This window comes from Euprymna scolopes, chromosome 21 (assembly GCF_053919585.1).
Source record: "Euprymna scolopes isolate OS-2025 chromosome 21, ASM5391958v1, whole genome shotgun sequence".
Classification (NCBI taxonomy): Eukaryota; Metazoa; Mollusca; class Cephalopoda; order Sepiida; family Sepiolidae; genus Euprymna; species Euprymna scolopes.
Window position 1 is genome coordinate 114,184,304 of NC_136502.1, and position 14,755 is coordinate 114,199,058.

General features: G+C 32.0%; 1 protein-coding gene across 1 annotated transcript in view; it reads right to left on the minus strand.

Moving 5' to 3' along the window:
* Window positions 1–296: 296 nt before the first annotated feature.
* The window catches only part of LOC145242662 (protocadherin-17-like), a 397,110-nt gene continuing 382,651 nt past the window's right edge, over window positions 297–14,755 (minus strand). Inside the window, exon 4 of the mRNA XM_080105793.1 lies at window positions 297–562. The gene's annotated coding sequence lies outside the window, so the exon portion shown is untranslated. The remainder of the gene's footprint in view (window positions 563–14,755) is intronic.

Sequence of the window (14,755 nt, forward strand, 5' to 3'; positions counted from 1 at the left end):
TACAGAAAAGATATAAACATTTATATATTTTTCGTATTGATTTTTTTATTCATACATATTTTAATATGTGTGTGTGTGTATGTGTGTGCATTTTAAAAAAGTTGAATAAAATAAAGTGCTTATGTAGCATAATAATGAAAAAAAAACAAAAAAAAACAAAAAGAAAAACGTGTTAAACTTCATGAGTGCCATACCATAAACAAACGGAATAAAAAAAAAACAACAACGTGGCCTTTTATTTTCTCATCTTAATGCTCTTATTGCAAAGTTTATCTGTATGACGTTTTTTTAATAGATTTTTTTCCTTTAATCGTTGGTTTTAATCAACTGAAAATAAGATTTAATGATTTTTTTTTTATATGAGTCAAGGTAAATAAAAGTAGTCTTTACAAATTTGTTCCTGCATGACTTTGTATTGCTTCAGAAAACTCACTGCTTCTTGTCTGTTAAGTGGGGAAAGGCATGATTCCTGCCCATGGGCCCGTGCACACATCCAGGTGTTTGTGGAAATTAAAATCCAGAAGGAAAATGTGGTTAACACATGGTTTGGTACAAATATTATCTGAAAAAAAAAAAAAAAAAAAAAAAAAAAAAAATTAAATAAGAAAAACAAAAAATATATAACTATCATCAGTAACTGAACAGTTACTGCACAATCATCATTATATTCGGTTTAACAGTCTGTTTTACATGCTGGCTTATATTTTGTAGAAATTTATGTTTGCTTCGCTTTACGGCATATCAACCCTTTTCAGGTTATTTAATTTGAGATAAAGTTTTTATGCTTCGAGGTCTTTAAATCTTTAAATATTTACTAGCAAATTGCCCGGCGTTGCCCGGTCGTAAAATATGCTTAAATATATTTCAATTCATACTGATTAAAGAGAAAATTCTCTATCCATTATTATATTAAAACTTATATATAGTAGTGAGATCAAAACTAATATATATATATATATATATGTCATGGGTGCCATCAGCTAGAATCGAAACCAAAAATACAACTCTCCACCCGCATTCTTTAGCCTCTAAACCACACTCATATGCATATATAGCTATATAATTCACTTGTTATTTCTGTTTGGTCCCCCCCCCTCATCAAAAAGAGGGTGGACCTGTAAATTCACCCTCGTCCGTTCATCCGTTCGTCTGTCAGCACTTTTCTTAATAACTACGCCTTGTAATTTTTGGAAATTTTGCACAAACATTAAACATGATATGAGTAAAAAAAAATAACAGAATGGATTTTCAGGGAAAACTCCGGTTGTCCCCCCTAGGGGTGCCTTTCGGTTTAAAATGGCTAAAATTGACACTTTTGTGCTTATTAAAAAAAATGGATGCCATGGATTTTTATAAAACTTTCTGAAAAGTTGGAACTAACTGATTTCTATATAATTTTGTTTGTCTATACTTCACGATAACCCTTGGGTGTACTCCGGGGGCTCTTTAATGGCTAATAAAAACGCTCCATATTTGGGACTATTTTACCATATTTCTAAGATTTTCTGTGTATGCCTATTTAGCAGTTTCGTATGCTGCTGAACTCAAATTGAAATATGTTAAGGTCTTGGGGACTTTTGGGGCTAAATGGGGACGGCATGGAGGTCCTCTTGTACGAGCATGTCGATGACCCTCGTCACAACCTCTCATCGTCTCAGTTGTCTCATAACGATAACCTCTAAGGTTTTCTTTGAGCTAAGTGAATAACCAAAAGTCACAAGGAGCAAGGTCTGGAGTATAAGGAGGGTGAGGAACTGTCTTGATGCCCATCTTGGTCAAATTGTCTGTGACAAGGATGGAGTTGTGAATTAGTGGAAATGCTGCTGGCCTCTTCTGATGGAATCTCTTCCTGAATTCCCTTAAAACCATAATGTAGTATTCTTCCTTGACTGATTGTTCTGTGGGAACCCAGTGCATGTTGATCCTGTCCGTGCCGTCATAAAAAAGGATCATCATAAGTTTCTGGGTGGATTTGCTCTGTCTGGCCATCTTGGGTTTGGGAGAGCCAGCATGCTTCTATTAGGAACTGTCTTTTGATCTCTTGGTCATAGCACTTGATCCAGCTCTCATCACAGGTCACCAGAGCATCAAGAACTGCAAGATCTGAATTGACCATCTCCCTGCTGTTATAACAATGTCTTTCTTTCTGATTTTCTGAGCACCCTTGGGACAAACTTTGTGCAAATCTTCCACGTCTTTAGTTCCTCGTGGATAATTATGTGTACAGTTTCCATGCGGAAATGAAACTCTGCACGTATTGTCTCTATAGATATGCGACCGTCCTTATTCATGAAATTCTTTATTTGGCCAATCAACTCTGGTGTTCTGTCTTCCTTACTCTTCCCACATCTCATCATCCGTCTCAGACTCCTTGTGTTCCTTGAATCTCTTATGCCACTCAAAAACTGATGCTCGATTCATGCAAGATGGTCTAAAAGCATTCCGTACGTTTTTGTGGCATTTTTTCCAAGTTTAAAACAGAATTTTATTGCATATCGTTTTTCTTAAGCGTCCTCACATCCAGATTGTATTTTTGAAATTCACCAGCTGTGACACTCAGGCTTTAGTAGAGTGTATTCCAATTCCTGCTGTTGTTCATTTCAACATGAAATCATAAAAATTAGTCAGTCATCTCATAAGATATATAACAATAACATATTAAATTTTAAAGTGTGTACGACAATTTTAAATGCCTGTATAAAAAGTCTGGAAACGTATCAAAGACACTTCGTATATCACCATGATTAGTACCAATCGGTGACCAGCAACGCTGGTTTTGTTTTAAAATACTTTCAAGTGCCATAACACATGCGACGTACCTACGTAGATCGTACCTATGGATAGCACAGAATTTGGATGAGTGTCATAACATATGTGACGTAACAAGAGACAAAGGTCGTAACTACGAATTGCACATAATTTGGGTTGAGCAGTAAACAAGTGCTTGCTGAGCCACCCCCAAAAGTAATCAAATGTTAGCCAATCTCCACAAATATTGATCATTACGTTGTTAGCTCGATGACCTCATGACACTCATCAACCTTTATCCACGAGTGGCTTTCAGGTTTTGATCAGCGGTTACTCCCTTGTAATTTAATTTGTTTTTTCTTTCTTTGTTTTTTTACAAGGCAGTTTTTGTTTATCAAGATAACGACCATGCTGTACTTAGCTGGAAAGCAGTTCCACAGTATCAAGTTCCACAAGTGGGCAGCTTTAAGGAAGAAACTTTGTAAAAAAAAAAAAAATGGCGTAAAATATGCTGAAAGATTTCATGTATATCATTATACCACACAATGAATTAAATCCTTCATAATTTCACAGCTTCAATTTATGGTCAAATTGTCACAGAAACACTCATTTTGATGCAACAACAATCAACAATTTCCCCAATCTCTATCTGTGCCTAGATCTAAATGCAAGTTCCATGAGCAAAGCTTCTTTTCTAGAAGTACTTTTTAGAACCACTGCTTCTGTAACTGTTCGGCAAGCCTGGTCGTCTTCAAGTCCAATGTAAACAAATTGTTCAGCCGTCCTCTTAGAGAATAAATTTCTACCCAATTTCCATCAACGTGTACAATCATTAACCCTTATTGTCAAGTGGCCTTAGGGCCTTGATAGGTGGAGAGTCCCTTGTAGAGAATAAAGGAAAAAATTAATTAAATTATTGCCCCTTTTAAAGTTTTTTTTTTTTTATCTATCTTCAAAAACGTTTTAGTAGATGTAACATTTATATCATTTAAAAATAATATATTATTTATAAATAATATATTATTTTTAAATAATATATCTTAATTTTATTTTTAAATTTTAAACGTAATTTATTTTATATTGTTGCTAATTAAAATAAAATAACCGAAAATGGGTGTTAATTCTTATTTTAATAAAGAAATATAAAAAAAACGCTAAATATATTTTAATATTGCAGTTTACATTTTTTACAATTTCTATTAATTCAATAAATGTTTTTTTCACAATTTCTATTAATTCAATAAATGTTTTTTTACAATTTCTATTAATTCAATAAATGTTTTTTTCTTACAATTTCTATTAATTCAATAAATGTTTTTTTTTTACAATTTCTATTAATTCAATAAATGTTTTTTTTTACAATTTCTATTAATTCAATAAATGTTTTTTTCCAATTTCTATTAATTCAATAAATTTTTTTTTACAATTTCTATTAATTCAATAAATTATTTTTTACAATTTATATTAATTCAATAAATTATTTTTTACAATTTCTATTAATTCAATAAATGTTTTATTTTACAATTTCTATTAATTCAATAAATGTTTTTTTTTACAATTTCTATTAATTCAATAAATGTTTTTTTTACAATTTCTATTAATTCAATAAATATTATTTTTTACAATTTCTATTAATTCAATAAATGTTTTTTTACAATTTCTATTAATTCAATAAATTATTTTTTACAATTTCTATTAATTCAATAAATGTTTTTTTTACAAATTCTATTAATTCAATAAATTATTTTTTACAATTTCTATTAATTCAATAAATGTTTTTTTTTACAATTTCTATTAATTTAATAAATGTTTTTTTACAATTTCTATTAATTCAATAAATGTTTTTTTTTACAATTTCTATTAATGCAATAAATGTTTTTTTCCAATTTCCATTAATTCAATAATTTTTTTTTTACAATTTCTATTAATGCAATAAATGCTTTTTTTACAATTTCTATTAATTCAATAATTTTTTTTAATAATTTCTATTAATTCAATAAATGTTTTTTTACAATTTCTATTAATGCAGTAAATGTTTTTTTTTAAATTTCTATTAATTTAATAAATTTTTTTTTTACAATTTCTATTAATTCAATAAATGCTATTTTACAATTTCTATTAATTCAATAAATGTTTTTTTACAATTTCTAATAATTCAATAAATGTTTTTGTTTTACAATTTCTATTAATTCAATAAATGTTTTTTTTACAATTTCTATTCATTCAATAAATCATTTTTTACAATTTCTATTAATTCAATAAATGTTTTTTTTACAATTTCTATTAATTCAATAAATGTTTTTTTCCAATTTCTATTAATTCAATAAATTTTTTTTTACAATTTCTATTAATTCAATAAATGTTTTTTTTACAATTTCTATTCATTCAATAAATCATTTTTTACAATTTCTATTAATTCAAAAAAAGTTTTTTTTACAATTTCTATTAATTCAATAAATGTTTCGATAATTAATATTTTTATTTAGTTCTGATACTTCGTTAAATCATTGAACATGGTTTGAACTAGCAAAAAATCTGGTTAGTAAACACATTAATTTTGAATTATCTTCTCTTTTCACTGTTATACCTCTTCCAAAAATGAAAAAAAAAAAAGTCATATTGCTTATATAGATATAATAATAAATAAAAGCGAACGTGTTACGTTGTCAAAAAAGTTATTTTTATGCGTCTGATGAGAAATAATGAACATGTTTTTTTGTTATACTATTTTAATTACGGTTAATGTTCATAAAATACTTACGCACATACAAACGTAGACAGAGAAAAAGAGAAACAAAACAAATTACAAGCGAATAACAGAAAATGAATATCTACAATAAATGTTTAAAAATATTATTATATAAATAAGATAAACAAAGGATTAGCTTTTTAGCAATTTTTTTAAAAGTATTTAACAGCATAATATAATGGATTACGGATTTAAATGAGAGTTTTCTGATAAATAAACATTCTGTATTTAATTACACATCCACGCACGCCTAATTTCCTTATGCAAGTACGTGAATACACGCCCTAACATTCTTATGCAAGCACATGCACACATGCCTAACTTTCTTATGCAAGCACATGCACACATGCCTAACATTCTTATGCAAGCACGTGCACACATGCCTAACTTTCTTATGCAAGCACGTGCACACATGCCTAAACATTCTTATGCAAGCACGTGCACACATGCCTAACATTCTTATGCAAGCACATGCACACATGCCTAACATTCTTATGCAAGCACGTGCACACATGCCTAACATTCTTATGCAAGCACGTGCACACATGCCTAAACATTCTTATGCAAGCACGTGCACACATGCCTAACATTCTTATGCAAGCACGTGCACACATGCCTAACATTCTTATGCAAGCACGTGCACACATGCCTAAACATTCTTATGCAAGCACGTGCACACGTGCCTAACATTCTTATGCAAGCATGTGCACACATGCCTAACATTCTTATGCAAGCACGTGCACACATGCCTAACATTCTTATGCAAGCACGTGCACACATGCCTAACATTCTTATGCAAGCACGTGCACACATGCCTAAACATTCTTATGCAAGCACGTGCACACATGCCTAACTTTCTTATGCAAGCACATGCACACATGCCTAACATTCTTATGCAAGCACGTGCACACATGCCTAACTTTCTTATGCAAGCACGTGCACACATGCCTAAACATTCTTATGCAAGCACGTGCACACATGCCTAACATTCTTATGCAAGCACATGCACACATGCCTAACATTCTTATGCAAGCACGTGCACACATGCCTAACATTCTTATGCAAGCACATGCACACATGCCTAAACATTCTTATGCAAGCACGTGCACACGTGCCTAACATTCTTATGCAAGCACGTGCACACATGCCTAACATTCTTATGCAAGCACGTGCACACATGCCTAAACATTCTTATGCAAGCACATGCACACATGCCTAACATTCTTATGCAAGCACATGCACACATGCCTAACATTCTTATGCAAGCACGTGCACACATGCCTAACTTTCTTATGCAAGCACATGCACACATGCCTAACATTCTTATGCAAGCACGTGCACACATGCCTAACTTTCTTATGCAAGCACATGCACACATGCCTAACTTTTTTATGCAAGCACATGCACACATGCCTTACTTTCCTATGCAAACACATGCACACATGCCTAACTTTCTTATGCAAGCACATGCACACATGCCTAACTTTTTTATGCAAGCACATGCACACATGCCTTACTTTCCTATGCAAACACATGCACACATGCCTAACTTTCTTATGCAAGCACGTGCACACATGCCTAACTTTTTTATGCAAGCACATGCACACATGCCTAACATTCTTATGCAAGCACGTGCACACATGCCTAACTTTCTTATGCAAGCACATGCACACATGCCTAACATTCTTATGCAAGCACGTGCACACATGCCTAACTTTCTTATGCAAGCACATGCACACATGCCTAACTTTTTTATGCAAGCACATGCACACATGCCTTACTTTCCTATGCAAACACATGCACACATGCCTAACTTTCTTATGCAAGCACGTGCACACATGCCTTACTTTTTTATGCAAGCACATGCACACATGCCTTACTTTCCTATGCAAACACATGCACACATGCCTAACTTTCTTATGCAAGCACATGCACACATGCCTAACTTTTTTATGCAAGCACATGCACACATGCCTTACTTTCCTATGCAAACACATGCACACATGCCTAACTTTCTTATGCAAGCACGTGCACACATGCCTAACTTTTTTATGCAAGCACATGCACACATGCCTAACATTCTTATGCAAGCACGTGCACACATGCCTAACTTTCTTATGCAAGCACATGCACACATGCCTAACTTTTTTATGCAAGCACATGCACACATGCCTAACATTCTTATGCAAGCACGTGCACACATGCCTAACTTTCTTATGCAAGCACATGCACACATGCCTAACATTCTTATGCAAGCACGTGCACACATGCCTAACTTTCTTATGCAAGCACATGCACACATGCCTAACATTCTTATGCAAGCACGTGCACACATGCCTAACTTTCTTATGCAAGCACATGCACACATGCCTAACTTTTTTATGCAAGCACATGCACACATGCCTAACATTCTTATGCAAGCACGTGCACACATGCCTAACTTTCTTATGCAAGCACATGCACACATGCCTAACATTCTTATGCAAGCACATGCACACATGCCTAACTTTTTTATGCAAGCACATGCACACATGCCTAACATTCTTATGCAAGCACGTGCACACATGCCTAACTTTCTTATGCAAGCACATGCACACATGCCTTACTTTCCTATGCAAACACATGCACACATGCCTAACTTTCTTATGCAAGCACATGCACACATGCCTAACTTTTTTATGCAAGCACATGCACACATGCCTTACTTTCCTATGCAAACACATGCACACATGCCTAACTTTCTTATGCAAGCACATGCACACATGCCTAACTTTTTTATGCAAGCACATGCACACATGCCTTACTTTCCTATGCAAACACATGCACACATGCCTAACTTTCTTATGCAAGCACGTTCAGACATGCCTAAACATTCTTATGCAAGCACGTGCACACATGCCTAACATTCTTATGCAAGCACGTGCACACATGCCTAACTTTCTTATGCAAGCACATGCACACATGCCTAACTTTCTTATGCAAACACATGCACACATGCCTAACTTTCTTATGCAAGCACGTTCAGACATGCCGTACTTTCTTACGCAAGCACGTGCACACTCACACACACCTATTCATCCATATGGCGTTATTCCCTTTGGATTGGAATAGAAATATTCAAAAAAAGAACAAAAAAATACGGTTGACATGAGAAAATGCATAATCTAAAAGATAAACACAATTTCATATATGCACACTTTGTTATGATAAAACTAAAAATAAATTTAAGCCTCGAATTGGAAGACAGAATTATGCAAAACAAATTTAGCAAAAAAGTTTCAAGAAAAGAATAAGTTATCTAAAATTGTTAAATTCACCTGCTCAAGAAATTGAAAATTATAAAATAAAAATGTCTTACATATGTTTTCACTTATATTTATACAATCTTTTTAGATGGAGGAAGAAATCCATGAAAATGTTACCAGATTATATTTTATTTGATAGATAAATCGTTTATTCCATTCATCTATATGAAAGAAATTTATAAATTTATTGTTAGCTTTCTTTTATATGTTTTTTTTTACAAAGGAGTCACCACTTATTCAGAACTGGAGGCCACTCGAGGATAAGGTTACTGAGTGTACAGTAGTCAATGGGATAATATCGTAGCAATCGTTAGTAGTAGAAATTTGGTAAATTGCATTACTTAATGGGACGGTTCATCAAGAACTTATTTACATTGGACTTGAAGACGACCATATTGTAGTCTGTCCCATTTTCCTGCTTTGCACTGGAGTTCCACAGGCTTGCAGTTCTACAATATGGTCGTCTTCAAGTCAATATGAATTAAGAAACTTTGTTCATGGACTCTACGAAAATGTGAAAACGTCTCTTTCTGTAATGAAGCGAATTTGTCAATGGTTCGAAGTGGAACACTTGGTAAAAGGGAAATCTGGATCTGATCGCCCTAGAGCATCCACTTTGAAGGACGACCACAGGCTTAAATTAACTGTTTTGAAGGATCGAAAGAAAACATGTTGACCATGGCAAAGAATTCAAAACAGGGTCTGGAAATTCTCTTTCTAGATATACAATATCTAGAAAGAATGAAAAAAAATGGGATTTTCTTCTAAAAGGTGTGCAAAAAGCCATTTTTATCTAAGAAGAACATCAATGGTAAAAAGAGATTTTTCTCGTGTTATGGCAAGAAAGATACAGACTGATTCAGGAATATTTTCTGGTTAGATGAGTCAAGATTTTGTCTTGTTAGTGATGCTCCTGATGCTCCCAAATGGTGCAATTGAAGAACGGGAGAAATTTTTTTGACAAATGACATAAAAATGACAGTTAAATGAAGGAATAATGGTATGGAGAACTTATTAGATGTGAGAAGTCAATCAATGCAAAGGAATACATTTGAATATTAGAAACAGGACTGTTACCAAGTATCCAGAAGCTAGGAATATCCCAGGACATTATTTTTCAACATGATAATACTCCCTGCACACACTGCTAAAGTCACAAAGAAATGTTTTTCTGATAATTCAATTGATGTGATATTTTGGCCAGGTGAAAGCCCCGATTTAAACCCAATCGAGAATAGTTGGTCCATAATATCTCGTGCATTGGCCGGAAGAACTTTTCCGAACAATGACAAACTGTGGGAAGCTGTGCAAAGCGAATGGAATAGCATCTTCTCTTCACAGTGTTCCACTTTGGTTGAGAGCATGTCTAAAAGGATTGATCTTTTAAAGAAATCAAAAGAGAATGCGATCCCATACTAAGCATTTATTAAAGTAAATGTCTTGTTCTGTGTTATTAGTCTCGTTTAAGTTTCCTTGTTCAATTGTTCTTTGTTCAATATAGCTTTTAGTGCAATAAAATTGTTTGGCCCATTTTTTTTTTTTTTTTTCGCTCACGAGTGTACACTAGTGTTTCATCCTTTAAAGAATCATTAGTGCAGGGAGTTACGATTACAGCCGGTCGGGAGATTCGTACCCAGCCACAAATCTCTCTCTGACTCAATTAGCAAGGAACAATACACATGACCAACGTTAACCACAAGAAATACAGTTGAAATTAGCATTTACATAAAGTATAAATGTCAAGACGGCGAGAGTGATCTTATGATTATAACATCATGATCTGCGCATGTAAGCTTAAGTGACTGACTTTTAATATATGTCTGTCTGTCTCTATATCTTCAAACTATCTCTTCCAAAGCTAAAAGTTGCAGAGCGATGCTAGGAGCCCCAAACAATTAGATTTTTATGAACCGTTCTTTTATGGGTCTTTACCAGGCTAAAATAGTTTTTAAGGGGTCAAAAATGGGTCAAAATTAAAAAAATTGTTATACATTTATCTTAGTTTATTTTTAATTTTAATTTTTAATCAGTTCATATGCTTGTCACATTGATACAGTATAACGTCACTAACTTTGAATGCTAGAGTTTCAGTTTCGATTCTAGTTGATAGCTCTCAAATACTTTTTTTACACTTTTGGAATCATGACTCTTTAATAATATATACGAAATATGGGCAAATTAAAATATCATATTTAAGCGTATTTTACGACCGGGCAAAGCTGCTCCCTCCCCGCTAGTAATATATATATATATATATATATATATATATATATATATATATATATATATATATATATATATATATATATATGATGAGAATAATGAAAATAGTATTCCAACGAAATAGAAAAATAAAAAGGAACAAACCAAGTTATGTGTTCATCAACATTTCGATTTTATTTCGAGACTTCCTCTGAATGAATGAAATTAAAATAAAAACACAGGTACAATTATCTGAAAATATTTTTGCGAAAAGTGTGACGCTGTTCCATTTCAGCACCGGAAAAAGACGTTTGAAATTTTTTAAAAAAAAAAAAAAGGAGGGGGAGGTTGCGTTGTTAAAGATAGGGAGATTTTTAATAACGTCATATAGCCGTTAATGTATTTTTTTTTAAATATGACGCAGTTAATGTTCTTTCTAGAGAAAAAAATATGTCTGTTAAAATCCAAATATAGGTGTGTAACTGAAATTTTTTTTTTTTTTTTTTTTTTTTTTTTTTACATAGGCATCACCACATTATCAAGGCCAAGAGGCCACTCAAGGATAAGGGTTAAAGAGTGTACAGTAGAAATTGGACAATATAGTAATCATTAGTAATGAAAATTTGGTAAATTTGATAACTTATATGGAACGGCTCATCAAGAACTTATTTACGTTAGACTTGAAGACAACCATATTGTAGTCAGCCGGAAAGCAGGAAAACGGAAGACAATTCCACAGGCGTGCAGTTCTAAGAAAGAAGCTTTGTTCATGGAATCTACGTTTAGGTTTAGGCACAGATAAAGAGTGATGGGTGTGTTTTTTATTATGTAATTTATTGATTGAGATTATATGTATTAATTATTATAGGAGGTGTTTTTATGGTGTGAGACAGTTAACCTGTGTTTATAATTAAATTATGTTCTTTTAATAAAAGTTTACTTATTAATGGCGCTACATTATAGAAACCTCCACGTTGTTTAATTGTGCTTGAATTTGCGATAAGCGTTGATTCCAGACATCTCCGTCGCGGATTATTCGAAATAAATTTAACTATTTTTGCTTGTTTGAAGTCAAGGGTGTGATTATACTGCAATGAATGAGAGAATAATGCACTTATAGAATTGCTAATTTCTTATATCTTTTTTATGTTCATTGGGACTTTTTTCTAACCCACGCTGGGTTTCACAAACGTATCTATGATGGCAATTCTGGCAAGGGACAGTGTATATACCTGCATTGGAAATTGGTTTGTTTTAGGGATGTTTTGTTGTTTTTAATATTTTTCTTATCGTTTGTGATGTGGTTTTTATGATTGGAATTCCTAGTTTGTTTAGGGTGTTGGAAATTATTGCATTATTGGTGTGTGGGGGTTAAAGAAAATGTCTGTTTATGAGAGAAATGTTTGGTGTATATGATGTTTGTATATTTACCCTGAAAAATATTTGTGTGGCTTTTCGCTTAGCATTTAATTTAATATGAAATCTATGGTATATTGCACAGTTTTCAATGTGTTTGTGAGGTATTTGAATTCTTCGTCCAGATATTCTGAACTACAAATTCTGAATGCACGTAAGAAGAAATCAATTATCACATCTGGTTTTATTTTATTATTATGATGTGAATAGAAATGTATTTAATAATTCTTGCATAGATTTGCGGTGAACTTTGAAGGATAGTTTATTATTGGATTTTATAATAAGTATGTCTAGAAAAGGTAATGAGCGATTTTTTTCTGTTTCATAGGCAAGCTTCATGGAGAGTTCGACTGAGTCTAATTTGTCTTTAATGTTATCCATGTAAGTGTTTGCATGCAGAAAAATTAAAATGTCGTCAATGCATCTAAAATATTCTGTGTTTGGAGGTAATCCAAATTTGAAAGGACCAAATTCTAGGAGGAAGTCTCGAAATAAAGACGAAACGTTGATGAACATAACTCAGTTCGTTTCTTTTTATTTCTCGCTCATATATATATATATATATATATATATATATATATATATATATATATATATATATATATATATATATATAAGTGAATGTGTCTGTGTACATTTCGCTACGCAATAACTCTGTCAATTTTTAGTCTACAGGCTCGAAATTTGATATACAGAGTACTGAGATTTGGGAAAATCGAAGTGATCGGCTTTTAGCCGGAAATTTGGCGATTAAGGGGGTCAAAAATCAACAATTTGACCTTTGAGAACACTACAAAACTCCTCCGACAATTTTGAGTCTACGCACTTGAAAGTTTAGATATAGGTTCCTTGGACATGGATCTAACTTAATAACTTGATTTGAGCCCAAAACAATAAATTTTAAGGGGTCTTAATAGAGGTCAAAGTTAAAAAAAAAAATTGACCTCTGTGGTCTCTTCCAAATGACTCAGAAAATTTCTGGTCTACATATTTAAATTTTTACATAAAAGGTATTCAGAGATAGGGCAAGCTTTTTCATCAGTTTGGGTCGGAATTTTTAGTTACCAATATATAAATGTATGTATGTATGTCTGTTTGCATGTCTGCCTTAAACGTTACATAGAGGCGACGGATGTTACTAAAATCAGTACCGTTTTAAAATTCGACTTTTCATGCGACAAATATTGAAAAATTGGCTAAAAACATTAATATCTTCCCCTTAAATTAGGAACTTTTCTACGGGGGGGGTACTTTTTCGCCAATATTTTTGAAAGTTATTCTCTCCTTTAGATTGTCTAGCCTTAATTTTAAAAAAATGTCGCTTTCGGTTTGGTGGTAGTCGTAAAAGCATGAACGTTAGGTTTTACCCCGTTCTTTTCCTCCGTTGCGGTACGGGTTCGAGCCTGCCTTCCTACTACCACTTTTTTTTTTTGCTCAACATACACATGCAAACACCCGGGCAACGCCGGGCTGAAACGCTAGTATATATATATATATACATATATATATATACGTACATATATATACATACATACATATGTACATATATGCATATATATAAATACATGCATATATATATATATATATACACATATATATATGTATATACGTACATATATACATATATGTATATATATACACATATATATATATGTATATACGTACATATACATATATACATACATATGTACATATATGCATATATATATACATGCATATACATATACATACAAATATACATATATGCATATATATATATATATATATATACATACATGCATATATATGTATACATACATGAATATATATACACATATATGCATATATAGACATACATATATACATATTTATATATATATACACGTACACATATATATATATATACGTATATATATATATACATACATGCATACATATATATGTACATATATACACATATACATATATGCATATATATACGTACATATATATATACATACATATATATATACATATATGCATACATACATATATATATACATATATGCATACATACATATATATATATACATACATATATGCATACATACATATATATATATACATACATATATGCATACATACATATATATATATATATACATACATATATGCATACATACATATATATATATATATACATACATATATGCATACATACATATATATATACATACATATATGCATACATACATATATATATATATACATACATATATGCATACATACATATATATATATATACATACATATATGCATACATACATATATATATATATATATATATATATATATATATATACATATATGGTGACTG